Below are 14,460 nucleotides of genomic sequence, written 5' to 3'. Positions count from 1 at the left end.
TTGGCATATGAGTTCCCTTTTACGAAAAAAACTCCTCTCCTTGCTACGAAGACCACGTTATTACTAGGTCTGTAGAATAGATATCTATTAATGTATCCCTCAGGGGAACATCAAAAAAGAAGTCAAACTAACACCGGGATTGGCCTGGTCAGAACCTACTCTAAAGCCAAGTCTGGGCCTTCACCAACGCGAAGAGCGCTGATAGGCAGTTAAGGTGAAGAGCCGCGCCTTAACCCCTTTTCCAGGAAGTTATATCCCGGCAAACGTGGGACCAATCAGAGAGTCCCACTCGCCCATTAGACGATAGCCACGATCTTCATAAACGTTTAAAAGATCTCCTTCCAGCCAATGAGGGAATGAGGCAAAAGACGTGACGGAGGACCCACCAATATGGGTCTGCCACGTCGCAGCTCATGAGGGAATCCTCAACAGAATCAGTTGAGGGACACGCCTATTGAATAGGTATAAAAGGATCCTTCTTCCTCACGAAGAAGGGGATGAAATTCTCTCTTTCCTGTAATCTACTACAATCTCTCTCAGATCTCATACTAACTTGATCGTCGGAGCTTCGTCCCGGGAACTCCTCCCGGACGTCGACTAACGGTCATCACTCTCTTTTGCACCATCAGAAGAAATGACGACACTCCACCACCACCACCCCATCAATTCGATCCCGTTATGTTCCAGGCAGCTGTTACTGCTGTTGTGGCTGCCGCGATGTCACAGATTAATCCTGGCGGATCTGGCGGGCAGGGAGGTGGTACTCATCCTTAAAATCCTGAAGATGGTCAGGGACACCAGAAGGAGTGCTCTTATAAGGACTTCATGAACGCGAAACCCACATCTTTCAACGGCGAAGGAGGGGTTATTGCCATGACCCAATGGTTCGAGAAGATCGAGTCCATCTTCGAAATCTGTTCCTGTTCTGAAGTCAACAAAGTAAAATTCGCCGCTTGCACTTTTGCCAACAGAGCACTGACCTGGTGGAATGGTCGAGTCAAATACCTAACCCTGCCAGTGGCGAATGCTATGGGTTGGGAAAGTTTAAAGGAACTCATGCTAGCTGAGTACTTCCCACGGGGCGAGATGCAGAAACTGGAGCCCGAGCTATGGAACTTAAAGATGAAAAGTTCCGACATTTCTGCCTACACTTCTAGGTTCGAAGACCTATCACTTCTTTGCCCAGGAATGGTCACCCCGGAAAGCAAAAAGATTGAGAGATACATTTGGGGACTGACACAACCCACCAAAGGAAATGTCTTGGCTGCTAGGACAAACACCTTTGACAGCGCTAAGTGTCTGGCGCAGACTCTCATAGATCACGGAGTTGATCTTGATGATGTAACAGCCGCTCCTGAGCCAGCAAAGGTGAGCGGTGAGAAAAGAAAATTCTGGAAGCAGCGCAAGGGCCAATCTTCGCAGGAGCCCTCAAAGAAACAGCAAACGGTGGCAGTCCACGATGCTACTACTCCTGCCACTCAAGCGCCTACCAGTAAATATGCTGGTACCCTTCCTCGGTGCGACAAGTGTAACTATCATCATAATCCCGGCCCATACCGAGAAATTTCATGCACCAGCTGTGGCAAAAAGGGGCACACAGCTCGAGTTTGTAAGACACCAGTCCAACCAACCAATCAGGCATCTGGAGCAGGCGTCGGTCAAGCCTGTTATGGTTGTAGAGAAGTCGGGCACTACAAGAGAAACTGCCCCAATGCAACAACAACAGGTAGCACGGGGAGAGTGCTAGCGATGGGTCAAGAAGAGGCAGTCGCTGATCCCACCGTTGTTTCGGGTACGTTCCTCCTCGACAACTCTTATGCATGCATTCTTTTCGATTATGGTGCGGAGAGAAGTTTTATTAGTCATGCATTCAAACATATCCTCAAACATAAACCTCAACCACTAACTAAAACATTTACCGTCGAGATGGCTAACGGTGAGAAAGAGAGCACTAATGATATATACGTAGGTTGTACCCTTACCTTGAACGATCATTCTTTTCCTATCGACCTTATGCCCGTTTCCATAAAAAGCTTTGATGTCATTATCGGCATGGATTAGTTAAGCCCCAATTGTGCTGATATCCTTTGTTACGAAAAAGCTATCCGTATCAATATTTCCTCTGGTGAAACTCTCATAATTTACGGCGATAAACTCAGTTCAAACCTCCGTATCATTTCGTGCATCAAAGCCCAGAAACTCCTGCGAAAGGAGTGTCATGCATTCCTAGCCCATGTCATCAATGAGAAGCAGGAAGTTAAGGACCTCGAGAGCATCCCCGAAGTCTGCAACTTTCCCGATGTTTTTCCCAAAGATCTCCCGGGAATCCCTCCCGAGCGCCAAGTTGAGTTTCGCATCGACTTAGTCCCCGGAGCTACCCCCGTAGCTAAATCCCCATACCGATTAGCGCCAGCAGAAACGCAGGAGTTATCCAGTCAGCTCAATGAGCTGCTCAGCAAAGGATTTATCAGACCGAGTTCCTCACCCTGGGGAGCCCCGATCTTATTTGTGAAAAAGAATGATGGATCATTTCGGATGTGCATTGACTATCGCGAACTGAACAAGCTCACTGTCAAAAACCGTTACCCTCTTCCTCGAATAGATGACCTCTTCGATCAGCTTCAGGGAGCCAGTTACTTCTCCAAAATAGACCTAAGATCAGGGTACCATCAGCTGCGAGTCCATGAGAGTGATGTTCCTAAGACAACATTTCAGACTCGGTATGGTCACTACGAATTTGTAGTAATGCCCTTCGGTCTAACCAACGCACCGGAAGTATTCATGGACCTGATGAATCGGGTGTGTCGTTCTTTTCTAGACAAGTTCGTAATCGTGTTCATCGACGATATACTTGTCTATTCCAGAAGTGAGGAAGATCATCGACAGCACTTGAGATCGATGCTGGAAACCCTAAGGACGGAGAAGCTGTACGCAAAATTCTCCAAGTGCGAATTCTGGATTCGAAAAGTAACCTTCCTAGGTCACGTGGTAAGCGAGGAAGGCATACACGTGGACCCCTCTAAAATCAAAGCGATAGAGAACTGGTCAGCACCAAAGACCCCCACAGAAATCCGTCAATTCTTAGGTCTCGCTGGCTATTATCACAGATTTATCCAGAATTTTTCCAGAATTGCCAAACTCTTAACCACTTTGACTCAGAAAGGGGTACCCTTTTGTTGGAGTGAAAATCAAGACACTGCGTTCCAAACGTTGATGCAGGCCCTGTGCAGCGCACCTATCTTGTCTCTACCCGAAGGGATGGAGACATTATCTCTACGGAACCAAGTGCACTACCTTCACTGACCATAAAAGCCTGCATCATATCTTCGACCAGAAGGAACTGAACATGAGACAACGGCGATGGGTTGAGCTACTCAGCGATTACGAGTGCGAAATCCGCTACCATCCCGGCAAGGCCAATGTGGTGGCAGATGCCCTCAGCCGGAAGGAGTACTCAGGTCGTAGAGTGAAGGCACTGACCATGACTATCCATTCCCATTTATCCACACAAATCAAGGAGGCTCAGCTGGAAGCCTTAAAACCAGAGAACATGCCGGATGAAGCCTTGAGAGGAATGGAAAAGAACTTAGAGATCAAGGGAGACGGAGTCTACTATCTCATGGATCGGATATGGACCCCAAAGTTCGGTGGTTACAGAGAGGTTATAATGAACGAAGCTCACAAGACCAGATACTCCATTCATCCAGGTTCGGACAAGATGTACCTCGATCTCAAGAAACTGTATTGGTGGCCGAACATGAAAGCAGAGATCGCTACCTTCATGGGCAAGTGCCTGACTTGCGCCAAGGTGAAGGTCGAATATCAGAAGCCCTCAGGTCTACTCCACCAGCCGGAGATACCTGAGTGGAAGTAGGAGAGAATTACTATGGATTTTATCACCAAATTACCCAAGTCTCCGAGTGGGCACGACGCCATCTGGGTAATTGACCGACTGACTAAATCCGCCCACTTCCTGCCGATCAAGGAAAACTTCAAAATGGAGAGACTCACGCGAATCTACATCCGAGATATAGTTCAACTGCATGGTGTGCCTGTGTCCATTATCTCCGATCGAGATAGCAGGTTCACTTCGAGGTTTTGGCAGTCACTGCAGAAAGCTCTTGGAACTAAGTTGGATATGAGCACAGCTTACCATCCCCAGACAGACGGGCAGAGTGAGAGAACCATCCAGACCTTGGAAGACATGTTGAGAGCATGTGTCATTGACTTCGGTGAGTCGTGGGACACCCATTTGCCCTTGGTCGAGTTTACCTACAACAACAGTTACCACATCAGCATCAAGGTTGCGCCTTTCGAAGCCCTCTATGGTCGCAAGTGCAGATCCCCTCTGTGCTGGGATGAGGTGGGCGACACGCAGCTAGCCAAGGGGCAAGTCCCTGACAGCACTCTCACTGGCCCAAAAATCATCCGCGAAACCACCGAAAAGATCGTACAAATTCGGGAACAACTTAAGGCCTCACGAGATAGACAAAAGAGCTACGCCGATAAACGAGGAAAACCCTTGGAGTTCCAGGTTGGAGACCGGGTTCTGTTGAAGGTCTCGCCCTGGAAAGGCATGATACGCTTTGGAAAGCGTGGAAAGCTAAATCCAAGATACATAGGACCCTTCGAGATCCTCGCTAGAATCGGTCCCGTAGCCTACAAACTTCGTTTACCGCAAGAACTTAGCAACATTCATCCTGTCTTCCACGTTTCGAATCTTAAGAAATACGTATCCGACGAAACCCTTACGATTCCTCTCAACGAAATTGGAATCAACGAGAACCTGAACTTCGTGGAAGAACCAGTCGAAATCATGGATAGAGAGATCAAACGAACGAAACAAAGTCGCATCCCGATAGTGAAGGTTCGCTGGAATGCCAAGCGGGGACCCAAATTCACTTGGGAGCGCGAAGATCAGATGAAACAGAAGTATCTGCATCTCTTTCCTAATCCATGATTTGTATTCTATGTTCGAATTTCGGGACGAAATTCCCTCTAACGGGGGGATGATGTGACAACCCGAAACTTTTTCCGTTATCCTTAACCAATTTCCGTTAATAAAATTTGGGTTTTTATTTAATTCCGTAAAATTCCTTAGTTTGGGAAGGACTTTACGTTTTAAATAAATCAATTCGGATTTATTTCCATTCACGTTAGTATTATTTTTGGACTAACGGAATATTCTAAGTTCAGTTCAATTGAGTTTTGGATTCAAAAACGAGGTTTTCTAAGTCAAAGCATAGCATCCGGGCCAAACAACTGTTCGAGAGGAGTTTACGGCCGCAAACTCAGTTTACGACCGTAAACCCTGTTTACGACCGTAAACCCTGTTCACGACCGTAAACCCTCCACCCCACCCCTTGGCCGTAAACTCACCCCTATATAAGGGATGAGTGGCCTTCATTTCTCACTTTACACACTCCAGAAGCTTTCTCTCTCTACTCTCTCTCTCTCTCTACAAACTTCGAATTTGCTCAAGGATCCTCAAGAATGTAAGTGATTCTTCACTTTGATTGTGTTTCTATCCTTATTCTAGTGATGAATCCATGTCTCATCTCCTAAATTTCATCATTTTCTAGGTTTTCTCTCTCACCAAGAACACACACTAGTTCTTGGTGGCTAAAAACCTCATTCCAAGCTTCTTAACAGTAAGTAACTACCATCTGTACTTGTTATCTACTAGAAACCATCGATTTTCGCCTAAAAATCGACCTGAAACGCATGAACTGAGTGTTTACGGCCGTACACCCTTCAATGGCCGTAAACTCCATTTTTGGTCGATTATTGACATTTAAACTCTTCCTTGAGATGGGCACGAGGCTTAGGACACTTCCAGAAGGCTAGAAAGGACATTGAAACACCGAAAATCGCACTTTTCACCAAGTGTTTACGGCCGTAAACATATGGGCCGTAAACCCATGGACCGCAAACACTTGGGCCGTAAACATATGGGCCGTAAACCCTTTTGGGCCGCAAACCCTTGACCGTACACTCCTTTTACGACCGCAAACTCCCCATTTTCAAATCACATGTGATTCTAACACTTAGTTTTAAGTATTTCCTAGTCCCTAAGATGGTTCCTTCCATAACAAATAGTGTTAAGCTCTCACCTAATGCATATATGTACTTTTACATGCTAAATAGGATCCGTTTGTGCCCGAGGCTTTATTTGACACTCAGCAATTCCTAGCAACTTACACTCGAATCCCACGTCAAACAGTGAGTTCATACCCCTACGCTTTTTCCGAGTTTTTCATGTTTTCAGGGGGGGAATACAAGCAAAAGTACAAGGAAACTTGTGCTCAAGTTATATTATTTTGTATAAAATAATTATATGTTCAGTATGCTTTTAACACAGAAAACAGTTTTACCAAACGATTAAGAAATCAACTCGTAGAAACAATTTTCAAAACTAAAGCAAGGAACTTGTGAATCTTGTCATAAAATGTGATATTTTACAAAGCATTCATACAAAACATAAACAGGATTTTCGGTATTATTACATACAAATTGTTAGTCTAAAGTTGGAGACACGTCCTTGGTAACACTCCCACCGGATTCGAGAGTGTAGGACTAGCACTTGTAACCAGAATCTTTTGGAGGGAGAGCGTGACTATTGTGTATAGATCTATACGGGACTGAATATCCCGCACCTCGCTGTTAGCTACAGTTGGACCGTCAGGTCTACGGGTGACAAAGTCATAAAAGATACTGGCCCCCATTACGTGTCATATCAAGTCTAAGTACGGTTATGACACTCACAACCTAGATAACAGAATTTACTTTTGTAAAAATGAAACAAGTGAACTAACCTCAAAGTAATAACCGATTTGATTACTAGAGGGTATTAATAATACCCTTAGGATTTAGTTCACCACCTATTTATTAGTTTTATTTATGTAATAAGGCTAATACACCTCACAGGGAACAAACAGGATTTTTCAAGGAAACTACATCTAACGATACAAGTATGGTAGATACTTGTACACCTCAGACAAGAACATATAACCAACTATCAACTTTTAAGGAAAATATAGGATTTTTCTGGGATAACTCAACCTTACATAAACAGGCTGTTTAACATACAACTAATGGATAATCAAACATCTTTCATAAGAAAATATAGGATTTTCTTAGGAAACACTTTTCAAAGGATCAAAGAAACATTTCTTTCACCAGAACTAAACGCTTATGAACTCACCAGCTTTATGCTGATATTTTAAAACTGCTTGTATTCTCAGGGAAAAAATAGACAGGTACTCTTGCTAACTTTTGGAGAAGACGGAGCATTTTGGAGTCACGTCTTTTACTTTTGTTATATACTGTTATGAACAAACTATGTTTTCAAACAATGTAAATATTTTTATTATAATGTAATGGTTGTGTTTACTACGCTTACTATGATACAACTGTTGTGATACTACGCATGACGTCACCCATCCCCGGACGTTTCCGCCGTCCGTTCCGACAGTTCGGGGGTGTGACACCAGCTTTCAGACCGACAGGGATAATTTCCGCTCTCAGTCAGGCTGGGTCTTTACCCTGAATGGAGGAGCAATAACTTGGAAAAGTTCCAAGCAGGAGACAGTAGCTTATTTAACGTGCGAATCAGAGTACATAGCAGCAAGTGAGGCGACGAAGGAGGAAATATGGCTGAAGAACTTCATCGGAGACCTTGGAGTTGTACCAGCTACAAAGGATCCTATGGAGATTTTCTGTGACAGCGAGAGTGCAGTTGCCTTAGCCAAGGAACCAAGGGATCACGGAAGATCCAGGCACATCGACAGAAAATACCACTTCATTAGACATCAAATAGAAGGACTCCTCGTGGCAAAGAGAGTATCATCTGATGAGAACCCGACAGATCCCCTCACGAAGGGAATGAGTAGGGTTAAGCATCTACAGCATGCGAGGCGCATCGGGCTGAAGGACGATATTAGTTTTAATGATTAGATAGTTTTGAAACTTGTAATAGTTGAAATGTAATTGGCAGTTGATGATTAAATAAAATGTGTTCTTTATTTATAAGTAATGTTACTATCTTGTGTCAATCATTTACTATTGTTTCACTTTGCATGTTTTGACTTCCCGAATAATTATATTATTCAAACTATCACAGTCGATCATACATTGGAAGTAGGTATTGAATCAAGACTGTCATGAATTTGGCTTGTAGATTTGTCTGAATTGTGTTAGACATAGCAAAGTTTGCTACAACATTCATGAGTGCTCATAAGGTCTGAGTATTGGATTAAACTCGCGCTCACTTGTATCACTTCATGGAATTTATCTCGAGTGATCGTGAGACGATAATATCATGTAAGTCTTCAAACCAAGAGATATGAGTTGTTGACTATAAGTTGGTTGTGCATTGATAGTACGAAACCGCTTCAGTAACTTGATGCTATAAAATGTGTTGTTGTGTACAATTTGATGAGTAGTTAGTACAAGCATATGAGTCAAAGTTTATCTGTTCCTTTTAGTCCTTGGAGGATTAAAAGCGATATATTGGGCCCCTCGATGATTTTGTTTTTACTTATGTGTCTGGCTCGGTCAGAACTAAATCGATGTGTTCGATTAAGTTCTATGTCAAACAAATCGGAAATAGGGAAACAAACTGAGACATCCCCTAATTTCTCGGCCAGAAAAGACCGATTTAATTTATGCCTTTAAAAAAAAGTCAGAGAAATCCTTTTAAAAGATGTTGCGGAATTGGTCCCCGAAACAAAACATGATAAAAATTTATCAAAACCTTTCTTTAAGAAAGTATATATTTTCCTTTTATATCAAAACCTCGGGATGTCATGTTCCGATACAGATCAAAAGCATAAACAAGACATTATAAGCCTTACAACAGTTATTTACAACTACTGGCCTATAATCCAAAAATCTCTCATCATCATCCGACTATGCTCGGGGTCCACTACATGTAATATGAAAAGCTGAGTGGGTCAGGCTTGGGAGCCTGGTGAGCATATAGGGTTTTCAACCCACAATAAATAAACTTATTAATTTCATCAAACAACAATAACCCGATTACTCATTCCTGTTATCCTCACTTTACGTCCCTAAAACATCTATCACAAGGGACCTAGTCTAAGGATTTTCATCGGCGCGAAAACACTGCTTTGGGGGTTTCCCAACAATTTATGTCAAATAAGGCAACCATGTGGGGGATGGAATACAACAAATGAACACCCAAGCTCATTAACACCTACAAGTTGCGAGCCTGCCAGCGTTCCACTGGACTGTCTAGAAAAATCTGTGGTCGTCATCCATACTCCGCTAGATGACTGGATAACAATAACATCGAGGCATCTCATCATTTTAACACACATCGGCTATTTCGTCTACCCATGTTTTACCCAACATATTTGTAGATAAAATACATATACAGTTTAAAACTTGAATAAACCATCTATTCAACAGTCACCTCAATTAAACAATTAATATAATTACACATAGCACGTATTTTATAGAAAATACTTCATATCTAGGTGTAAGATGAAGGTGACTACACACTCACCTGATTTAATGATAATCGGGCAGCACTTTGTTTCCTAAAACGATCGTTTCTAATAAAACTTGGAGTTTTATTGAGAAACCGGGCTCTGCGAGGCTTGGGCTTCAAAACCGAAAAGATAAATTTCTCGGGCTTCTCGGGCACTTCGGGACGTGTTTCGGGTGTTTGGTATAATACCGGGGCTTTGGGGGAAGTTGGAATGGAAGAAATATTGTTTAAGGGGTGAAAAATGACAAATTTCCAAATTACCACGGGGGGGTCTCACACCCTTCTATTTATAGGGGCGAGACTTCTGATCCGAGGGCTGAGAAGCGGCCAGGTGTCAGCAGATGTGAAGAGAAGGCTGATGGCTCGCACGTGCGAGGGTCCATGTGGCTGCTTCTGATTGGACCGAGGTCTAGGGTCCGAGGGTGGAGTCGTGGCGCGCCTGCGAAGCTCGGACACGCAAGAAAAGGCACGTGTCGCTCCGCGGTTGGACCAGCACTTCGGATGCAAGGGAGTAGTTCGGACACGTGGCGCGCATGGAGCAAAGGTGACGTGGCCGAAGCATGACTATGCGAAATTTCTCGGTTTTAGCATTTTTTTCTCGATTTTTGTGCAAAAACTTCTAAAATCCATAACTTTCACATACGGGCTCCGTTTTTGACGTTCTTTATATCCACGCATAGGTAGAATTACGTTTTACAACTTTCGTTTAGACTTCGTCGGCTAATTTTGAATTTAATTTTAATATTATTATTTTTAACAGACTGGGACAGGAGATCCGTTAAAAATTCATAACTTCTTCATCTGACGTCCGTTTTCGTCTATCTTTTTACCGTTGTACTACTATTGACTAGACCTTCGATTCTCGTTTAGGTCGTGTCGGCAAAAAATCACTCAATCTAAAATTCGAGTTCTTAGTTGTCTACTGCTAAGCTGAAACTTAGAAAAATCATAACTTCCTCATACGAAGTCAGATTTGGGCGTTCTTTTTATACATACTCTCGGTTTAACGAACACTACGACTTTCGTTTAGATCACTAAGGCTAAAAAGTAGTTTATCAAAAACTCACTTTTTACGTCATTCGGCACCGTGCCGGTTTTGTCGCGGAACTTCGACAGGTCATAACTTCTTCGTTATAACTCGGATTTCGGTATTCTTTATGTATCTGTAATCCTTGTCACGACCACTACAACTTTCTTAATAGATATCGGCTTTATCTAATATTTATTTTCGACGCTCATTTTTATTATTATTTAATTAAATCCTAATAATTAAGCATAAAACACATAATTCACATAATATTCACATAATTCTTTTTCATTTCTTCAAAATGAGTTATAAAGGTTAACCTAGACTATTATGTCAATATTAATGCCTAGCCTAGAAACACGGGCGTTACAATTCTCTCCCCCTTAGGATGATTTCGTCCCCGGAATCACACATCAGCAAACAAATGTGGGTAGCGACTCATCATGTCACTCTCCATTTACCAGGTGAGATTTGGCCCATTCGTATGTTTCCAACGCACAAGCACTAAATCGACCATCTTGCGTCGCAACTTCTTAGTCTTACGGTCAACGATTGCCTCAGGTTGTTCAATTAACCTCTTGTTTTCATCCAACCTTAATTCAGAAATTGGAATTATGTCGGGCACATCTCCCATGAAGTTTCTCAAATAACACACATGAAAGGTGTTATGAATACCCTCTAGTTCTTCCGGTAACTCTAGCTTGTAAGCTTGATCCCCGATCCTCTGAAGAACTTTAAATGGTCCAATAAACCTTGGACTCAACTTTCCCCTTTTACCAAATCTTATAAGTCCCTTCCACGGCGAGACTTTAAGTAAAACCGAATCTCCAACTTCGAATGATATCGGTTGTCTTTTCTTGTCAGCATAGCTCTTTTATCGATCTTGAGCTGGTAACATCCTTTCCCTGATTACTTTCAACTTTTCAGCAGTCTGATGGACTATTTCAGGTCCCATAAACTGCTTTTCCCCAGCTTCCAGCCAACATGACGGCGTTCGACACTTTTCTCCATACAAAGTGTGATAAGGTGCCATCTTGATGCTCGAGTGGAAACTATTATTATAGGAAAATTCTACTAGAGGTAAGTGTTCATCCCAGTTACCTTGGAATTCCAGGGTACATGCTCTCAACATATCCTCCAACGTTTGAATTGTTCGTTCGCTCTGACCATCGGTTTGCGGATGGTAAGCTGTACCGAAACACAACTTGGTACCCAATTCCTCTTGTAGACTCCTCCAAAACCTTGAGGTAAAACAGCTGTTACGATCTGATACAATTCTTAATGGAACACCGTTAAGCCTCATAATTTCCTTCACGTAAGAATTTGCAAGCTTATCCATAGACCATTTCTCGTTGGCTACTATGAAATGCGCACTCTTAGTCACAAAATCCATGGTGATGTCTTCCCATTTACCCATGGGTATAGGTAAAGGTTCTAGACTCCCATATGGTTTTTGATGTTGTGCCTTAACCCTAGCACATGTCACACACTCGGCCACATACTTAGCAACATCGAGCTTCATCATCGGCCACCAGTAGTAGGGTTTTAAATTCCTATACATTTTTTTGCTGCCGGGATAAATCGAGTACATGGTCTTGTGAGCTTCTTCCATCAGAAGATCTCTCACTCCTCCCGTCTTAGGTACCCAAATCCTATCTTGGAATAACTTCAACCCTTGTTTGTTTGTACCGAATACTAACGTTTTGCCCAAACGTTCTTCCTTTCGGTCATTTTTCTCTAAAACTTCCTCTTGATCTTTCTTTATACTTTCCATAATTTTCGAGACAACTTCAATTCTCAACGCTCTTGGCCTTTTCTTTTCAAGGTTTACCTTCCGACTGAGAGCATCAGCAACCACATTTGCTTTACCAGGGTGGTAAAGTATCTCGCAGTCGTAGTCCTTGAGTAACTCTAGCCAGCGTCGTTGCCTCATGTTCAATTCCTTCTGATTAAAGAGATATTGAAGACTCTTATGATCAGTGAAAAGTTTACACTTTGTGCCATAAAGATAATGCCTCCATATCTTTAAGGCGAATACTACCGCTTCCAACTCCAAATCATGAGTGGGGTAGTTCTTTTCATGCTCTTTTAATTGCCTCGATGCATATGCTATCACTTTATCCCTTTGGGTCAGAACACAACCTAACCCAACTCCAGATGCATCGCTATAAACTGCGAAGTCATCCACTCCTTCAGGCAAAGAAAGAATCGATGCTTCACACAATTTCTTCTTTAACTTCTCAAAAGCCTCCTTATGCTTATCATTCCAACTATAAGTAGCTCCCTTGTGGGTCAAAGCTGTTAATGGAGTAGCGATCAAAGAAAAGCCTTGGATAAACCTTCGGTAATATACAGCTAATCCTAAAAAGCTTCGGATCTCCGAAGGACTTTTCGGTTGTTCCCACTTCATCACAGCTTCAATCTTCGCTGGGTCAACCATTATCCCTTCTTGGTTAACCACATGACCCAAAAATTGGACTTCTTGAATCCAAAATTCACATTTAGAGAACTTTGCATACAGCTTCTGTGACAACCCGAAACTTTGTTCGTTTCCGTTACGCGAGTTTCGTTAATAAAATTTCGAATTTGTTAACTTTTCCGTCAAACTTTTTGGTTTAGAAAATAATCTAGTTATATTTAATTAAATTATTTACGAGTCGGAACCAAAAATCGCGCGGAAACCCAAAAATCTCGAAAAATCAACATTTACGGTCTAAGTGAGGATTACGACCGTAAACTAGTTTACGACCGTAAACTCGTTTACGACCGTAAACCTGTTTACGGTCAGTGAAGAGTGGACCCCCACTACACCCCTATAAATACGATGCCTCCACCTTCATTAGAACATTTATGGCCAACAACTCTCTCTTTCTCTCTCTAAGAACCTTAACCGTAAACACTCAAAACGCCTTCAAACTTCGGAAATCATCGAGAAACCACGTTTGGAGTCACTTGGGAACGCCTGGAAACGATTATCTCTTCGAAATCAGCAATCAGAACCATTTTTCTTGAGTTTACGGTCCACCTTCAAGAACCGTAAACCCTGTTCTTGAGTTTACGGTCCAACCTTCAGAAACCGTAAACTCTGTTCTTGAGTTTACGGTCCAAGCCTTCAGAAACCGTAAACTCTGTTCTTGAGTTTACGGTCCAAGCCTTCAAGAACCGTAAACTCCTCTTCGACCGTAAACACCTTTTAAGTGGTGTTTTTGACTGAAAACTCACCTTCTTCGAATCGATCAAGTCTCGGTAACATTCCTCAACCAAATTCAAGTGTACCTCTAACACGTTATCTAACGAAATCGCTAATTTAGATACATATATGTATTTATTTGATAATAGGATTCCGTTAGGTGTCACGTGCAACATCTCGAGGATCTTCATTTCAGTCAACGATTTCACAACAAGAACTGTGAGTTCATACCCCTACATCTTCCGTATTTTTAATGTTTTCAGGGGGGAATACAAGCTAATCATAAATGTTTTCAAAACTTATGCAAATCTCATACTTTAACCCTTTTGTACTGTGTTGAGCATAAGGGACGTTTTCACAAAAATTTGCATAGTTTTCCGGACACGCTATTCACTATACATGCAAACTATAATTGGTATAGTTTGGGATTTTCTAAACATCACGAGTACAGAAACTTTCACTATTAAACATATGCACGAAGACAGAAATAGTTTACAGTTACATCACCACTTTATCATGGTTTTTTTTCATAACTGTAATTATCATTATATACGGTATACATACGGATTTTCACTACGGTAGAACGCTACTACACTACATGTAAACTAGATTGTACGATACTGTGAGGCGCTACTTCACTACTGTACCCTTAGGTGTACAGGGATCAATCCTACCACTGTATAACCAGAGTCTCCTGGAGGGAGAGCGTGAGATTTGTGAATAGATCTA

The sequence above is a fragment of the Lactuca virosa genome, chromosome 4 (genome assembly GCF_052849685.1).
Source record: "Lactuca virosa cultivar CGN04683 chromosome 4, Lactuca_virosa_CGN04683_v6, whole genome shotgun sequence".
NCBI classification, from domain to species: Eukaryota; Viridiplantae; Streptophyta; class Magnoliopsida; order Asterales; family Asteraceae; genus Lactuca; species Lactuca virosa.
The sequence above is the reverse complement of the archived record's forward strand: the minus strand, read 5'-3'. Positions refer to the sequence as shown.